This window comes from Lemur catta, chromosome 2, assembly GCF_020740605.2.
Source record: "Lemur catta isolate mLemCat1 chromosome 2, mLemCat1.pri, whole genome shotgun sequence".
Lineage (NCBI taxonomy): Eukaryota > Metazoa > Chordata > Mammalia > Primates > Lemuridae > Lemur > Lemur catta.
Genome location: NC_059129.1, coordinates 53,251,942 through 53,268,411, shown reverse-complemented (window position 1 = coordinate 53,268,411; position 16,470 = coordinate 53,251,942). Strand labels below are relative to the sequence as shown.

At 38.5% G+C, this 16,470-nt stretch overlaps 1 protein-coding gene across 2 annotated transcripts in view; it reads left to right on the top strand.

The window, feature by feature from the left end:
- Positions 1-11,802, top strand: part of SUPT3H (SPT3 homolog, SAGA and STAGA complex component) — a 447,473-nt gene extending 435,671 nt beyond the window's left edge. For both annotated transcript variants that reach the window (XM_045542085.1, XM_045542088.1), the window contains one exon: positions 9,655-11,802. The gene's annotated coding sequence lies outside the window, so the exon portion shown is untranslated. The remainder of the gene's footprint in view (positions 1-9,654) is intronic.
- The last annotated feature ends 4,668 nt before the right edge of the window (positions 11,803-16,470 follow it).

Genomic DNA, 16,470 nt, shown 5'->3' with positions numbered 1-16,470 from the left:
AGAATCGCTTGAGGTCAGGAGTTTGAGAGCAGCCTGAGCAAGAGTGAGACCCTGTCTCTACTAAAAATACAAAAATTGGCTAGGCATGGTGGCGCATGCCTGTAATCCCAGCTACTCAGGAGGCTGAGGCAGTAGGATTGCTTGAGCCCAGGAGTTTGAGGTTGCTGTGAGCTATGCTGACACCACGGCACTCTAGCCCAGGTGACAGAGCAAGACTCCGTCTCAAAAGAAAATGTCTTTTTAACTTAACATTCCTTCTCTGATGCCAAGTATTATGTATATAATGGAATATAATTATATAGAATTTTGGGAAGTTTTCAATAATGTCTTAAACTTTAAGATAAACAGGTATGATCAGTGAACATACTGAGTCCCTATACAAATTAGGAGAAAAACTTCCTCAAAGATCTATGTGTACAAAGCCTCTTATTTCTGAAGACCAGATTTCCCCAGAAGGCTGTAACGACGTAGACTATACTATTTTATGCTTTCATACAAGGTATTGATCCATCTATGTGTTTGCAGTGGCAGATACAGAAGTACACATGGCAGTGCTCTGGAGCTTTATGCACACGACCCTTTTAAGTGTTTGCTCACTGACTGATACAGGAGTCCTAGTTTTTCCCAGCCCAGCGTGTTGGTGTGTGTGACTGGGGGCGGGGGGTGGGGGCAGTGGTATACAGAGAAAACTAGGAAAGTGGAAAGAAAGTTACTGAGCACTATTTGAATTAAAAATGATAATTTTCCATTCTGGCCACTACTTAGCAGCTTTAATTCAACCTTAGGTCTGTTCTACCTCAGGACAAGTCACCCTCTGATTTATGTACTTTAAGATCCCAAATAGTAGTGCACCAGCCTTGTGGTACTGCAGCTTTCTTTTCTGAATGGTTTTCATTTGCTTCTTCCAACCACTTCACTTGGGAGAAGTTAGTGCACCTCAGTGCACTGGCCACTTCTCACTCCTCCGTGCCCTATATGTGCCATCAGTCAAGCAGCCCCTGAGCAGCAGCTACGACTGCAGCTGAGGGCTTGTCACGCTTCCATAGGATTGGTCTGTAAGACAGTAAGCCCGAATGGTAGGGTGTTAACTTTCCACGTTCCTAATTCCACAGGAAGGTACCAAGCCACAGGGTCACTGTGTCATGGAGGACACAGCCAAGCAGTTTTATAGCTTGCGTCCATACCCAAAAGGGGGTTGAGGTGGAAAGCACCATGCCTCACCAAAACCAGGGAGGCAGATGAGAAACTACCTTGTGGCAGCTCCTTACAGGAGTGGCTGTCTTGCCACGTTCCCGTGAAGATCAGAGACTGCAGCTGAACCTTGCCTTGCGGCCCATGTGGAGACAAGTGAAGTCTCCTGGGAGCTCTTCTGCTGTGATACATACCTTGGCATGTGTTTCTGTTAGTGGTAGAAAAAATCAATCTGCCTCTTCTTTTCTAGGTTTTCATGGGGGTCTCCTTCCCTAGACTATTCTTATGAAGTTTCCTGCCCAGCTGGGCCCACAGCACCCTCTGGTTTCTGAACTCTTTAAGCCCCTGTTGCTCTCTGCTTCCTAGTTAGTGTCCCTAATCAACTCTCCCTGTGCCTTTAGACTGTACCACATTAAGAATTTCTTGAGGGCAAATCTTGAATTAATGCCTCTTTGTCATTCCCACATGCACATATTAGATATCCAATACACATTCCATTGTCTGTTTAATAGAAATTACTCATTTAAACATGAGCTCAGAATCCTTTTTTATAAAGTCTTTGTTTAATCTCATATCACTGCTTATTTCACTTATTTGGCTACAGATCTCATGAACTGTAGATGATCACAGCTTTTTTTCTTAAAGACAAATACAGTGTCTCAGAGAAAGCAATTCAAAGCACCCATGAATCAGGTTTCTTGTGGCCTTTGTGAGTAGGTCACTGTGACTTCAGTCTTGTTTGAAGGGTTAAGAATCTCATAAAGAGATAACCTCAGCCGGGCCCGGTGACTCACACCTGTAATCCCGGCAGCATTCTGGAAGGCGACGCAGTAGTATCGACTGAGGTAGGTCAGGAGTTCGAGCCCAGCCTGAGCAAGAGCAGGACCCTGTCTCTACAAAAAAATGGAAAAATTAGCTGGGCAAGGTAACACACACCTACAGTCTCAGCTACTCAGGAGGCTGAGGCAGGAGAAACACTTGAGCCCAGGAGTTTGAGGTTGCTGTGAGCTAGCATGATGCCACTGCATCTGTCTAAAAAAAAAAAAAGATCAATCACATTTGCACCGTTCAAGACCTATGAACATTTGTGTCCCATCTGAACCTGTACAACCTTGAAAAAGAATTATAGACTAGTAAGACTATTTTTGTATATAGTCCATGTTGGAAAGCCTACTAGTTTTCCCACTGGTTTACTGTAAAGACAATGAGCCTTTTAGGATGAGATTTCCCTAAAGGTAATGGAATAACATGTCCACTGAACTTAAAGCAAATGTAAAGATCTATTTAGACTAAATATAATGAAATCTTCTGAGCTGGAGGCAATAGCTTATCACGAAAGAATAGCTTGAAATTAAAGTGTCTGTTTTCTTTATATCTATTTATTAATCCAAAAAAGACTCTTTCTAGCACCCATGAAAGCCAAGCAATCAACATGTAGTCTACAGTTTCCAAACAGTGAGTCAAGGACCTGAGGGAAACTGTGGGATTATAGAAAGGGGTTCATGAGGCCACCTAGAAATTATCTGTAGATTAAATAAACCATGTTTTGCCCATATAGGTGCCACTCTTTTACATGTATGTGCCACTGTGATTTGTAAAATATAAATTCATGTAAAAGTGACAATGAAATCCTGTTAACTTTTTGACGATATATATATTTTTAATTTAAGAGACAGCAAAAGCCAAGTTATAGAATGCATGGATCAGTGAATTTATGTTAAAAAATGATTCTCAAGCTTGAGAAAAAGAGGTGACCATTGCTCTCTGTACTCATATGCTAATGCCATTGTCTCCTCAGTTCTTCAATGGTGAGTAGCTTGTACCCTCTGAAGGTTTCAGGCTGCTTTAACATAGATTTAAGGATATTTTTTCCCTTTGACATAAAGTATCACTTGAACTTTTTTCATATGTCTTAGTTTGGAAAAAATTTATGATATTTTTAATATTAGGAAGTTTTGCTTTTCCTGACATTTTATTGCTTTGCATATTTGAAACACTTCAATCCCAGACAATAAATATTATGTGATTATTGTTTTCATATGGAGAGGCTATTTCCTCCTGCTTTTTCTAACCCCCTTTCCCAGCTAATGATACTAAAAAATTTATTAGTACTAAACTGTGCCATTCAGCTTTCCCAGAATCACATATAATGAAAATTGAAAGAGGGGCAGGTTTGGGAGAGGAGGGGTAGTAGTAGTTAAAAATAAATTGAGGTGTGTGGTTTTCTTTCAGTTAGATCTCAATATTTTCTTGTTCAGTTGAAATGAAGATTATATTTATTCTATAAATCATTTTTATAAACTGTCATAACCAGTTATCACATTAATGGTATCTTTTTATATCATGATTATGGAAGATAAATGAGTCTGAACAAAGTATACAGATGTTAGCTGAGTACACCGTGAGTGCTCAGTGTTTAAAAGCATTCACCTTTAAAAACTACCCTCATGGCTCCCTCACCTTCTTCAAGTCTTACATCAAATGTCACTTTCTCACTAAGGCCTTCTCTGACCTCCCTTATAAATATTGAGACCCCCGCCCCTGCCCTAGCACAACCAGGTCCCCTTCCCTACCTTCTCTTTTTCCTCTCACACTTACCATCTTCTAACGTTTTGTTATTGTCTCCTCCCTTAGAATGTAGAGTCTGCTATTAAGGATTATGGTCTATTTTGTCCACCGCTGTATCCCAGCATTTAGAACAGGGCCTGACACATAGTATGTCTTCAGTCAGTATTTACTAACTCAACAAATGATTGATCGGTACTTGATTCTGCAAATTCTTGTAACACTGTACCCATGTTGTTACATTCCCTGGTTCTTCTCCAGACTTTAACTGCCTCTCACTCTGTCCTGGCTTGTCATCTTACTACATACCTCCACAGTAGCTTCCCCTTGACTTTCCATAGTCCTCTGTACTTCTTCAACTGCGTTTTTCAATATAGCTTTTTAAAAAATGTTTTTACACTTTAATACTCCCTGAATCACAATGCATCTTCAACAGAATAAGAAATTTGGCCACCACAAGCAGAAATTAGTTATGATGTAGTTAGGTTTTCAATAATACTATATCAAACTTTATTTTCATATATTTGTTTAGTGAAACACTACTTGCTCAAATTTTCTTTTTATCACAATTCCAGGTTAGCAATTTTTTTATTTTAATGCATTTGTTTGTCATTTCATGTTATGGAGTTGTTTTCAGCAGGGCACACAGAATATACTTTTTTTAGTCAGTTTAATCTAATATAGTTTACATATAGTAATAAAGCCTTTTTAGATGTACAGTATAATTTAATAACTTTTGACAAATGAACACAGTTATGTAATCAACACCACAATTATAATACAAGAACCCACAAAAGTTCTCTCATTTTCTTTGTAATTGATCCCCCACCCCATTACTAACCTGTGGCAACCATTGATCTGATTTCTGTCCCTATAGTTTTACCTTTTCCAGAATGGCATATTAAACTGAATAATTCCATATTAAGTTAAATTTCAAGTTTTTCGACTGCCTTCTTTATTTAGCATAATGCTTTTGAGATTCATCCAGCTTGTTTTATGTATCAGTAGTTCATTGTCTTTTATTGCTAAGTAACATTCCATTATATGGATGCACTACAATTTGTTTATCCATTTACTGCTGAGTGGACATTTGCATTGTTTCCAATTCCTTGCTTTTAAGAATAAAGTTGCTATGAATATGAATGAACAGATCTTTGTGTGGACTCATGTGTTCATTTGTATTGGGTAAATACCTAGGAGTGGGATTACTGACTCAAATGCTAAGTGAATATTTAATTTTATAAGAAACTACCAAAGCATTTTCCAAAGTAGCTGTACCATTTGGCACTTTCACCAAAAATATGAGATTTCTAGTTACTCCGTATGTTCACCAGCAGTGGGTATGTTGCTTGTTTTGTTTTGTTATAATTTGGGGCATTCTAATAGGTACATAGTGGTATCTGGTTATGGTTTTACTTTGCATTTCCCTGATGACTAATGATATTAAGCAAATTTTCACGTTTCTTTTCCATCTGTATCTTTTCTTTGTGAAAGTATTTGTTCAAATCTCTTGTCCACTTTTTAAAAAATGGTTGTCTTCTTATTACAATATAAGAGTTCTTTATATATTTTAGATACAGAGCCATTATCAGAAATGTGTTTTTCAAATCTTTTATCCAAGTCTGGGGCTTGTCTTTTTTTTTTTTTTTTTTTTTTTTGGTGGAGGAGACTGGGTCTCACTATGTTGCTCAGGCTGGTCTTGAACTCCTGACCTCCAGCCATCCTCCCCTCTTGGCATCCATCTTTTCTTAAATGTCTTTGAAAAAGCTGAAGTTTTCAATTTTGAAGAAATCCAAGTTATCAATTTTTATTCTTTTATGGCTCATATTTTTTGTGTCGTATCTAAGAAATCTTCATCTAATCCAAGCTCACAGAGGCCTTCTCCTATGTTTTCTTTTTGATATTTAAAATTTTAACTTTCATCTTTAGGTTTTTTATTAATTTATTTGCATTTATTTTGTACATACATGGTACAAGACAAGGGTTGAGATTCTTTTTTTGTCCATATGGATGATTGATTGCTTCAGCACCATTCACTGAGAAGACTACCCTTTCTTCATTGAATTACTTTGGCACCCTTATCTACATACAATTAATTGACCACATAAGTATGTTTGCTTTGGATCCTGTTTTGTTCCATTGAGCTATATGTTTATCCTTATGCCAATATCTCATTGTCTTGATTACTGTGACTTTATACTAAGTCATGAAATCAGTTCTTATGAGGCTCTCAGCTCTTCTTTTTCAAAATTGTTTTATGTATCTAGATTCTTTGCTTTTCCATATTTCTAGAAAACATTTTCTGAGATTTTGATTGGGATTGCTTTGAATCTGTAGCTCAATATGGAAAGAATTGACACCTTAGCTACATTAACCGTTCTAATCACTGAACATAGTATAGCTCTTCCTTTATTTAAGTATTTTCTCATTTTTATGATCAATGTTTTGTAGTTTTCAGAATATAAATCTAGTACGTATTTTGTTAGATTCATGCATGGATATTTCATGGTTGATGCTATAAGAAAGATTTTTTAAATCTTGAATTTCCAAATATCCATTGCTAATATATAGAAATAAAATTGATTTTTGTATATTATTAACCTTTTATGTTAAAATTTTGCTGAACTCACCTATTAGCTATAGTAGATTGTTTAGTGAGCTTTTTTTTTTTCTGTTTGTACATTCTTTGGGATTTTCTACATAGATGATGATATTATTTGCAAATAAAGACAGTTTTTTATTTTTTCTTTCTAATCTGTGTGGTTTGTATTTCTTCTTCTTGCCTTATTGCATTGACTAGGCTATCCAGTGCACTAGATAGAGTTTATCAGTTGTATGGATTTTTCAAGTAATCAGCCTTTGGTTTCATTAATTCTGCTTTATTGTTTTTACTGTTTTCAGTTACAGTTGAATAGGAGTGGTGAGAATAGACATCCTCACCTTTTTCCTGATTTTATGAGGAAAAGCAATCAGTCTTTCACCATTAAATTAGCTGTAAGGTTTTCTTAGGTGCTCTTTATCACATTAAGAAAGTTCCCTTCTATTCCTTGTTTGCTGAGTGTTTTTATGGATATTGAATTTTATCACATGGTTTTTCTGCATCCTTGGAGACAATCACAGTTTTTTTTTTTTTTTCAGTGCTAAATTACACTGATTGATTTTGGAATGTTGAACCAACCTTCCACTACTGGGATAAATGCCACTTGGTCACAATGTGATAACCTCCTTATAGTTTGATACATTTGATTTGCTAATATTTTGTTAAGTATTTTGCATCCATACTCATGAAAAATATTGATCTAGAGTTTTCTTTGTCATGTCTTTTTTCTGTTTTTTATGTTAGGTAATACTAGCTTCATAAAATGAATTTGGACTTATACTCTTTCCTTTTCTATGTTCTGGAAGAGTTTCTGTAGAATTAGTATTATTTTTTTTCTTAAAAGTTCAGTAGAATTCACTAGTAAAGCTGTCAGAGCCTGAAGTTTTCTTCGTAGGAAAGTTTTTAGCTATGAATAGCATTAGTTATGAGGCTATTTGGGGGGCTATCTAATTTGTTATTTCTTGGATTTAACTTATTTTTGTCATTTTAACTCTTTAACTTGTTCTTTTTAACCATTTTTAACTAATTACTTAAAAATATACATTCATTGCAAACAAAAAATTTTAAAAGACTCAGAAAAGCACAAAGAATATAATTAGAATTAGCCACAGTCCTTTAACATAGAGACTAAACATAATTGACATTTTAATACACACATGCACACACACACACACAATATGTACATAGAATACTACTTCTTTGTAGCTTGTAATAACACTTTCTCATGACTTTTTTAAATAACTGCTAAGTATTTCATACTATGGATGATTCCTTTTTAACTTAATCATATCTATTTTGGAGTATTTTTGTTTTCTCAAAGTTTTGTCGTTATTACAGACTATGCATTATTTTTTGCACATATCATATTATTTCCTTTGTCTTTTGGCCTCTATGATTTTGGTTGTCAGCCTTATTGTTGCCCCAGTGAAGGTAATGTGTCTGCTTTTCTTTGGCTGCTTCTAAGGCTTTTTTTTTTTATTTTATTTTTTAACAGTTGTAGTATGACATGCCTACATGTAGTTTTCTTTGTGTTTATCTTTCTCAGAGTTTGCAGACCCTCTTGAATGTGTGGCTGGATATCTTTTGTCAATTTTCTTAAAAAAAAAATCTTAGCCACTTTTATTCAAATATTCCTTCATGTCGTTTAGGACTTTAATTACATGTATGTCAAGACTCTTAGGCCGGGCGTGGTGGCTCACGCCTGTAATCCCAGCACTCTGGGAGGCCGAGGCGGGTGGATCACTCGAGGTCAGGAGTTCGAGACCAGCCTGAGGGAGACCCCGTCTCTACTAAAAATAGAAAGAAATTATCTGGACAACTAAAAATATATATAGAAAAAATTAGCCGGCATGGTGGCACATGCCTATAGTCCCAGCTACTCAGGATGCTGAGGCAAGAGGATCGCTTAAGCCCAGGAGTTTGAGGTTGCTGTGAGCTAGGCTGATGCCACGGCACTCACTCTAGCCCGGGCAACAGAGTGAGACTCTGTCTCAAAAAAAAAAAAAAAAAGACTTTTCCAGTGAGAATGGCCTTTATCAAAAAGTCCCAAAACAACACATGTTGGCGTGGATGCAGAGAGACAGGAACACTCGTACACTGCTGGTGGGACTGCAAACTAGTGCAACCCCTGTGGAAAGCATTATGGAGATACCTTAAACAGATTCAGGTAGACCTACCATTCGATCCAGCAATCCCATTATTGGGCATCTACCCAGAAGAACAAAAGTCATTCTACAACAAAGACACCTGTACCCGAATGTTTATAGCAGCACAATTCACAATTGCAAAGATGTGGAAACAACCCAAATGCCCATCAATCCACGAATGGATTAGTAAACTGTGGTATATGTATACCATGGAGTATTACTCAGCTATAAGAAATAACGGTGATATGACATCTCTTTGGTTCTCCTGGAGAGAGTTGGAACCCATTATATTAAGTGATGTATCCAAAGAATGGAAAAACAAGCATCACATGTACTCACCAGAAAATTGGTTTCCCTGATCATCACCTAAATGCACATTGGGGAAGGATACCAATTGGATATCAGACTGAGACGGGGGGTGGGGGGAGGTGATGGGTGTACGCCTACATGATGAGTGCGTTGCGCACTGTCTGGGGAATGGTCATGCTTGAGGGTGCTGACTCGGGGAGGTGGGGGGCAGGGGGAGGGGATGGAGGTATGACTACATGGTGAGTGCCAGGTGCACTGTCTGGAGAATGGACACGCTTGAGGCTCTGACTCGGGGGGATGGGCAGGACATGGACAATGTATATAACCTGAGCTTTTGTACCCCCATGATGAGCTGAAAAAAAAAGACTTTTAACCATATACAATATGTCTCCTGTCCTCTTTTCTGTATTTCTCATCTCTTTTTCTCTCTGCTTTAACCTGGATATTTTCTGACTGACCTATCTTTATTGAGCTTTTCTTTTAAATTCTGTTAAGCCCATCTACTGAATTTTTAATTTTAGTTTTTTTACTTTTCAATTATATAATCATCATTTAATTCTTTTTAAAAAAATTCCAGTTCCAGTCCCTTCCTGATTACCCCAATATCTGAGTTGCTTGAGGATATGTTTCTGTTGTTTGGGTTTTTTCCCTCTTGCTTTTCAGTCATTTGGTTCTATGTCCAGCTTTGCCTAGGAGTTTTTCGTTGAAGCCAGACATTGTATGTGAAAAAAATATAGAAGCTCTGGGTGATCATTTCTTCCAGAGAGGATTTAATTTTCTCACAGGCATATCAGGGATAGTCAGATCAAAGTTGATCTATTTCTGTTTTACCTTTATTCCTAGAAAGTATCCCTGGGTCTCGGCTGAGAGCCTGTGGTATTTACCAGACGCCTTCAACCCTGGTGAGCCCTGAAATCCAACCTCTGACTCCCCTGCCTGACAAGATGGATGAAATTTCTGCTCAGCTTTTTAGCCTCCAGCTGTTGCTCTCATCCCATATGTGTGCACCTTTGGAGTTGACATATACTTCAAGAGGAAATTTCATGCAGAATTATAGGCTTCCTTTTCTGCCATTTCTTTCTCTCTGTGATCTTGGTCCCTCACTACCTTGCCAGCCCCAAACTCCAACCTCTGCCTTCCAGCCCAGTGATACTGCCACAAGCCCCAGGCTGCTTGGCTTCTCTTCCTCTCACAGTTAAATGGCAAATTGCCTGAGAAAAAGAGAACTTTCCATTTCTCCAGTGTCTTGTTCTCTCAAGAGAACCAGAAGCCAAGCTACCTTGGCTTTTTTCTAATACTTCACTTAATTCATGCCCCCCCAAGATATCCATATCCAAATCTCCAGAACCTGTGAATATGTTACATAACATAGCAAAAAGGAAAAAGGTTGCAAATGGAATTAAGGTTGCTAATCATAGGAAGATTATCCTAGATTATCCAGATTGGACCAATCTAATCACGTGGACTCTTGGAAGCAGAAGAATAGGTAAGGGAGATGCAACATGTAAAGGACTTGACATTCTAGCTTTGAAGATGGAGGAAGGGGCCACAAGCCAAGGAATGTGGTGGCCTCCTAAATGTCCCTAAGTATACAGCCAGCAAGAAAATGGGGACCTTGGCACTACAGCCACAGGCACTGAGTTCTCCCAACAACCCAAATGATTAGGAAACAGATTCTTCCCTACCACCTCTAGAAGGGAATATAGCCTGACAATACCTTGATTTTAGTCCAGTGAGACTCATACTTGACTTCAGACCTATAGAATTATAAGATAATAAATGTGTATTTTTTAAACTGCTAAATTTGTGGTAATTCGTTATGGCACATAGGAAACTATTACACATTTGTTTATGTATTTTTTCCATCTTTTACAGTTATTCCCAGTTCAAGGATTAGTCTCTCATAGCTTGATGTATCAGTCAGGGCTCAGTCACAGAATCAGAACCAATGTTGCATTATGGGACAAGGATTAGAGGGGTCAGAACTTACACAGTTGTGGGAAGACCTGGAAAAGGGAAAGCCTAGGAAGAAAGTTGGAGGGTCAGAGGAAAAGTCACCAATCCATCATGTGAGACGCAAAGAAGAACCAGATGCCAAAAGTGGCTGCAAAGTGACAGCTCACGGGAAGGTGTGTAGGAAGCCATGGTTCTGTATGACTCACCTCTGTGGGCTCACCACCAAGTGTCTGGCAGTGAGCTTGTGGCCACTGTTGGTCAACAGGATCTTCCATCAGAACTGTAGAATGGAAGAAAGTGAGGACAGGCTAGAACCTGTCAGCACATCTGTGCTTTGTCTGTAATGGCCTGAACCTCAGAGATTAATAGTTGCTTCACTTGCACCTTTCAAATCTGCATAAATTTCTCTTTTTGGCCAAGTCTAACTCAACTATATAGGGAAGGGGTTTGTGGAAATATTGTTTCAGTTTCACAAAGTTAGCACATGAGCAGTGACCACAGTCTACCCTCCCTTTGTCAACTTGGCACCCATACACACATCTTTTAACCATATTTAACCTCTAAATAAAGACAATAGCAAAATGCTTCCAGCTAATATGATGCATGCTAACCTTGTCTTCCAAAATGAATATAAAGACTTTTGTGGTCTTCCTCTCCAAAACCCATAACCCTAGTCTAATCTTGAGAAAACCATTAGACAAATCTCAGATGAGGGACATTCTAGAGAATAACCATACTTCTCAAAGCTGTCAAGGAAAGCCTGAGAAACTATCATAGCCAAGAGGAGCCTAAGGAGTCATGACCTGACATAAATGTGGTGTCCTGGATGTGATTCTGGAACAGAACGGGGACATTAGGTAAAAACTAAGGAAATCTGAATAAAGTATGGGCTTTAGTTAATAATATATCAATATTGTTTCATTAATTGTGACAAATGTATCATAAGGTAAAATATTGATAATAGGGGAAAGTGGGTGTTGGGTATATGAGAACTTTGTATTGTCTTCACAATTTTTCTGTCAATGTGAAACTATTCCAAAATAAAAAGGCTATTTTTTTAAAAAGGATATTAAGTCCCATATGACATATCCATTTGGGAGTGATGTTTCTTCCTCTTTTCTCTGATTTACACTCCCCCTTTAATATCCTATAACCTGAAAACTGAGATACATGGCTAACCGCTATTAATATTAATATATCTTATATTAGATAAAGAGGGAGTGGGAGAGGGGGCAAAATGAAGAAAATGAATTAATACAAAAACAAATACGTTAAAGGAAGGAAGAAATACTCATAACCACTACTGTCGTCATTTCTGTAGCTGGCCAGTGGTCATTGCTGGTGTTTATAGCTTCCTTCTGCCCTCAGCAAACACCTCCTCAGCTGGTGTGGATCCTTGCCTCATGGGGACCCTGCCTATTTGTGTTTCAGTTAGCTTCTGCTGTATAACCGCCCCCAAACTTAGTGGCTTAAGACAACATGATTTATTATTTCTCGTGTTTCTGGGGCCAGGAATTCAGATGGGCCTTGACTAGATGGTTCTGCTTCACGTGACATCATCTGGTAGTTTGGCAGCTGCGTTCAGCCAGCACCCGAGCTGGACCAGATGGATCAAAGAGGCTTCACTCATACATTTGCTGCACTGGTGCTCCTCCACGTGACCTTTCCCTTTGCATGTGACAAGCTGTGGCTTCCTCACGGCATGGTGGTCTCATACTAGTTGGACTTAAAAGGCAACTGCCTTCCAAGAGAGAGGAAACAGAATCTGCCAGTCCTTTCCAGGCTTGGTTCAGAAGTCCTACATCACTTCTGCTATACTTTACAGTCAGAGCTAGTCACACGGGCAGTCCAAATTAAAAGGGAAGGGAAGTAGACTGTGTATCTCTTGGTAAGAGGGACAGCAAAGAATGTGTGCCCACCTTGAATCCACTACACTGGTTGTGTAAATCTCTGATTTCCTTTAAGATAATTTTTGGAGTTGGAATTTACTGCATCATAGGTATTCTCCATTTTAAAAGCTTAACACATATACAAATGGCTAGATTTTAGATTTTACCAATTTTCAGTCTCATTAGCAATATTTGAAAATCAATTTCCTTGTGCCTTCACTGATACTAGATATTATCGTTCTTTTTAATCTTTTCCAGTTTAATAAGTAAACTGGAAAAGATTAAAAAGAATAATTGTACTTATTTGTATTTTTGAATATCATTGAAGTTGAACATTTTTCACGTGTTTTTTGGCTGTAGGTAGATGTTCCTTTTTGAATTGCCTAATAATGTACTTTGCCCATTCTTTTCTTAGACTATTCCTTGTTTGATTGTTGATATTCTGAAATCTGGGTTATTAAAGTTTAATTGACCTCAGATAACCCTACTAGGTTTTTAAATATTATGAATTACTCTTGCCTAAGATGATCTACCTTCATTTCCATTAGTTTATTCTTTGTTTTCCTAGATTGTGCCACCTTTTTCAGTCCTTTCCTCAGACTCACAGTGTAAGAACTGCAGAGCACCTCATTTTCAGTTGAGGGTGTTGACACCAAAAAATGAAAGGGTCCTGTCCAGAGACATGGAGGGAGGGTAGTGTACTCAGTTTGGACGCAAAGACCAGTCTTGGCTTCTGGTCAAAACTACACCAACCATGCATTTGGCTCTGTCACCACAAGGCATCCTCTGTGGATATGGCACTAAGAAATTCAGTCTGTTCCTAAATCTTGCCTGATGAATAACTTGGATCCTAAATTCTCCCTGTCCCTAGCTAGCTGTGTGGCCTTTGTTAACTGCATTAACTTTGGGACCTTGGATTCCCCATCTATTAAGTGGGAGCATTAAACTTCTGCTAGATGACTTTAAGACATACTCTTTACTCTTGAAATCTGTTATTTAAGGGGGGCATTTATAGAGTATGGATTATGGAAAAACCAGCATATATGGAAGTCAGACCTTTAAGTGATTTATTTCAGCCTAAAATGTCTAGTTTTGAAGGGAACCTAATCAAAACTTTTTAAAAATAGTTTTTAATTATGTGTTTGAAACTTTGTGTTATTTGTAATACCTTTTTAGAAGCCTGAAAATAACATTTCTCTCTGTACCAACTTTGTGCTTTTCCACTTGGTAAACACTGATTTTATTTCTCTCTGAGCCTGTAGGAGTAAACCAAGCCAATTCAGCACTTCCTGTTTACTTCCTTGTCATAGGTGTCATAGATGGTGTAAGACCTGCCCTCAAAATAAGTTTCCTTGGTTCAATTCTGCATTTTCTGGTTAGGCAAACACCCTATCAATACTTGAATAATGAAACAATTTGGCTATCGAAGCCCTGTGTCTGACATTCTCCCTTCAACTTGTCGGTGGAAAGGAAGGACTCTTAATGTAATGGTAGGGATAGTTTTTAAATTGAGGTATCACACAGGACCTTTCAGTTGAGAATATCAAAACATTTTCAACTCTTAATCTTGGTACATGTGACATGGGCAAACATAAGGATAGTAAATACCTGATTTCCTCTACAGATGCTCAGTGCTCTAAATATCTGTTTTTTAAGTAAGAAGATTGAGTTTCATGTGTTTTGAGTGAATAAAGTGTAAGATTAGCAATATCTTATGTTTCCATCATAGTTTATTCTGCTTAGCATAAATCATCAGAGCTTTTTCGGTCAGTTGTATTACTACACTCATGTCAGACGCACCTTCATACAAGTCCCTCAAGGTCAACAGTTTAGAAATTCTTCTTCCTTCCCCTTCCCCACTCAACCTACGGAAATATATGCTAATTGGCACAGAAGCAGCCTACCCAACGAACAGGGTTAGGCCAACTTAACACAAGATTAATGAAAAAGAAGTTTAAGGAAAAAATAACATTTCTCAAGCAGTAAGAGAGTATATGCCAAGTAAAAGCCAACAATCCGCATCAATCAAATCCCAACCTCTGCTTTCCCTGGACTCTACTCAAAGGAGTTAAAGAAAGGAAATCCTGTGCATCCAGGCTTCCTCCAGCCACTGTTGCCACCACCCTGGCTCAGTGCGGCTGGCGTCTCAGCTGTCGCTGCTTCAGCTCAGCCGTCACCATTGTAGAAAACAAAACCACAGACTCAGGGGTTAAAATGAGACTCTACACAGTGTTTACTAAGGTGACTTACAAGAAGGAATGATGAGGCACAAACCAACCACAGGTGGCTACCTATGTTCATGACAGGCCTTTGCAGTGTGTGACTTGTATCTGCAAAAGAGCAGATTCAGAGACAAGGGATGTTTAAAATCACAGATACTGGCAAGAAGTTTGTGAAATAGTCTACACTGTTGATGACATTAAGAGATGTTAATTAGGAGTGATGATGTAGTCTTGAAAGAGGTTTAGACACCAGTGTTGGCTTAGAGGGAGAAAAGCCCAAGGATCTCATCAATTAGCTGAGACTGTCATTGGCACTGCGTGACATGGCTGCGTTGTTTGGCAGGGAGGAGCCAGTTTTCTCCTCTTTCAGGATCCAGAGGCAGCCTTCGCCGTAAATTCTTATAAGCACCGTAAATTCTTCCAAAACTGACCAATCACAGTGGAAATAAATTTTACATGTTTAAAAAGTGATGGTCTTTCACTCCTAGTACCCAGATCTTAGTTTCTAAATATCATTCTCCCCTGGTACTCAGGGCTCCTTGGAGAAATAGCTAATTCCAGGGTCAGAGCAGGGAAAAAATTCCCAGAAAAATGAGCCTAGAACATCACATTGCACAAGAAAATAAGAAATTGCTCAAAGAACCATAGGACATGTCAAAAATGGGAGCTTAAAGAGCATCCAAATCTGGGACAATTGGAGCATCCAAAATAAGCAACAGTACTGGGTTGTAACCCCTGGAATAAAATAAATACCAGTAAGTCCATATAATATAAATAAGTAAATGGAGAAGAAAGTGAAAGCTCTTCTTTGCTGTAGAATGCCAACTAATTAATATAGAAGAAATCGTGGCATTAAAAGATCATCAATGGGAGAGAAAGACTGATAAGGAGTGGACATTTATATAGTCTCAAATTACCTCCCCACAAATTACTTACTGATCACCAAGGGAAAAAAGGAAAAAAGAAAAAAACCTTATGTTCTTTCAATTATTTACTTATCACAAATATTGTTCATTAAAATATGTTTTTATTGTTTGAGTTCACACATGGCCAAGTACTTCTGCTTGAATTTTATCTTTCTGCAGGGCAGGCCATTAAATAAGCAGCACAGACAAGGAGAATTGCATTTGTAATAGTTCAAAGAACATCTCCGATGATGACAGATCCTTTGGTAAAATATATTTTGGTCAAATGCCTCAGACAGCTCCTTCTGTTCAGACTCAATCTGGAAATTGTTCTTCCTCCAAAGGCCAGAACAGGCCAACACTGCAGCACATCAGAGAGGTGAGAGCCACAGCACCGTGCAGGCAAAGCGGCAGCCATTCCAGGGTGGCACTTGAACTGGTCCCTTCCCCAGTGAGGATCCTGGCCTTCTTTATTTCCCCCTTGTGTTGTCTATGTAAGACCAGAAACACTGTCTTCAGTTACTGTAATGGTTAGGTGTCTGAGGCAGGCAGGACACCAGTGTCCAGAGAGGGCGGACTGGGAAGATAGGACGCGTCGATAATGCCGGCTCAGCTGGGCTCCAGGCCACCTGGCTCTGGGATGAGCAGCACTAGCACTCCAGGGAGACGGGACAGGCGTTCAGACGT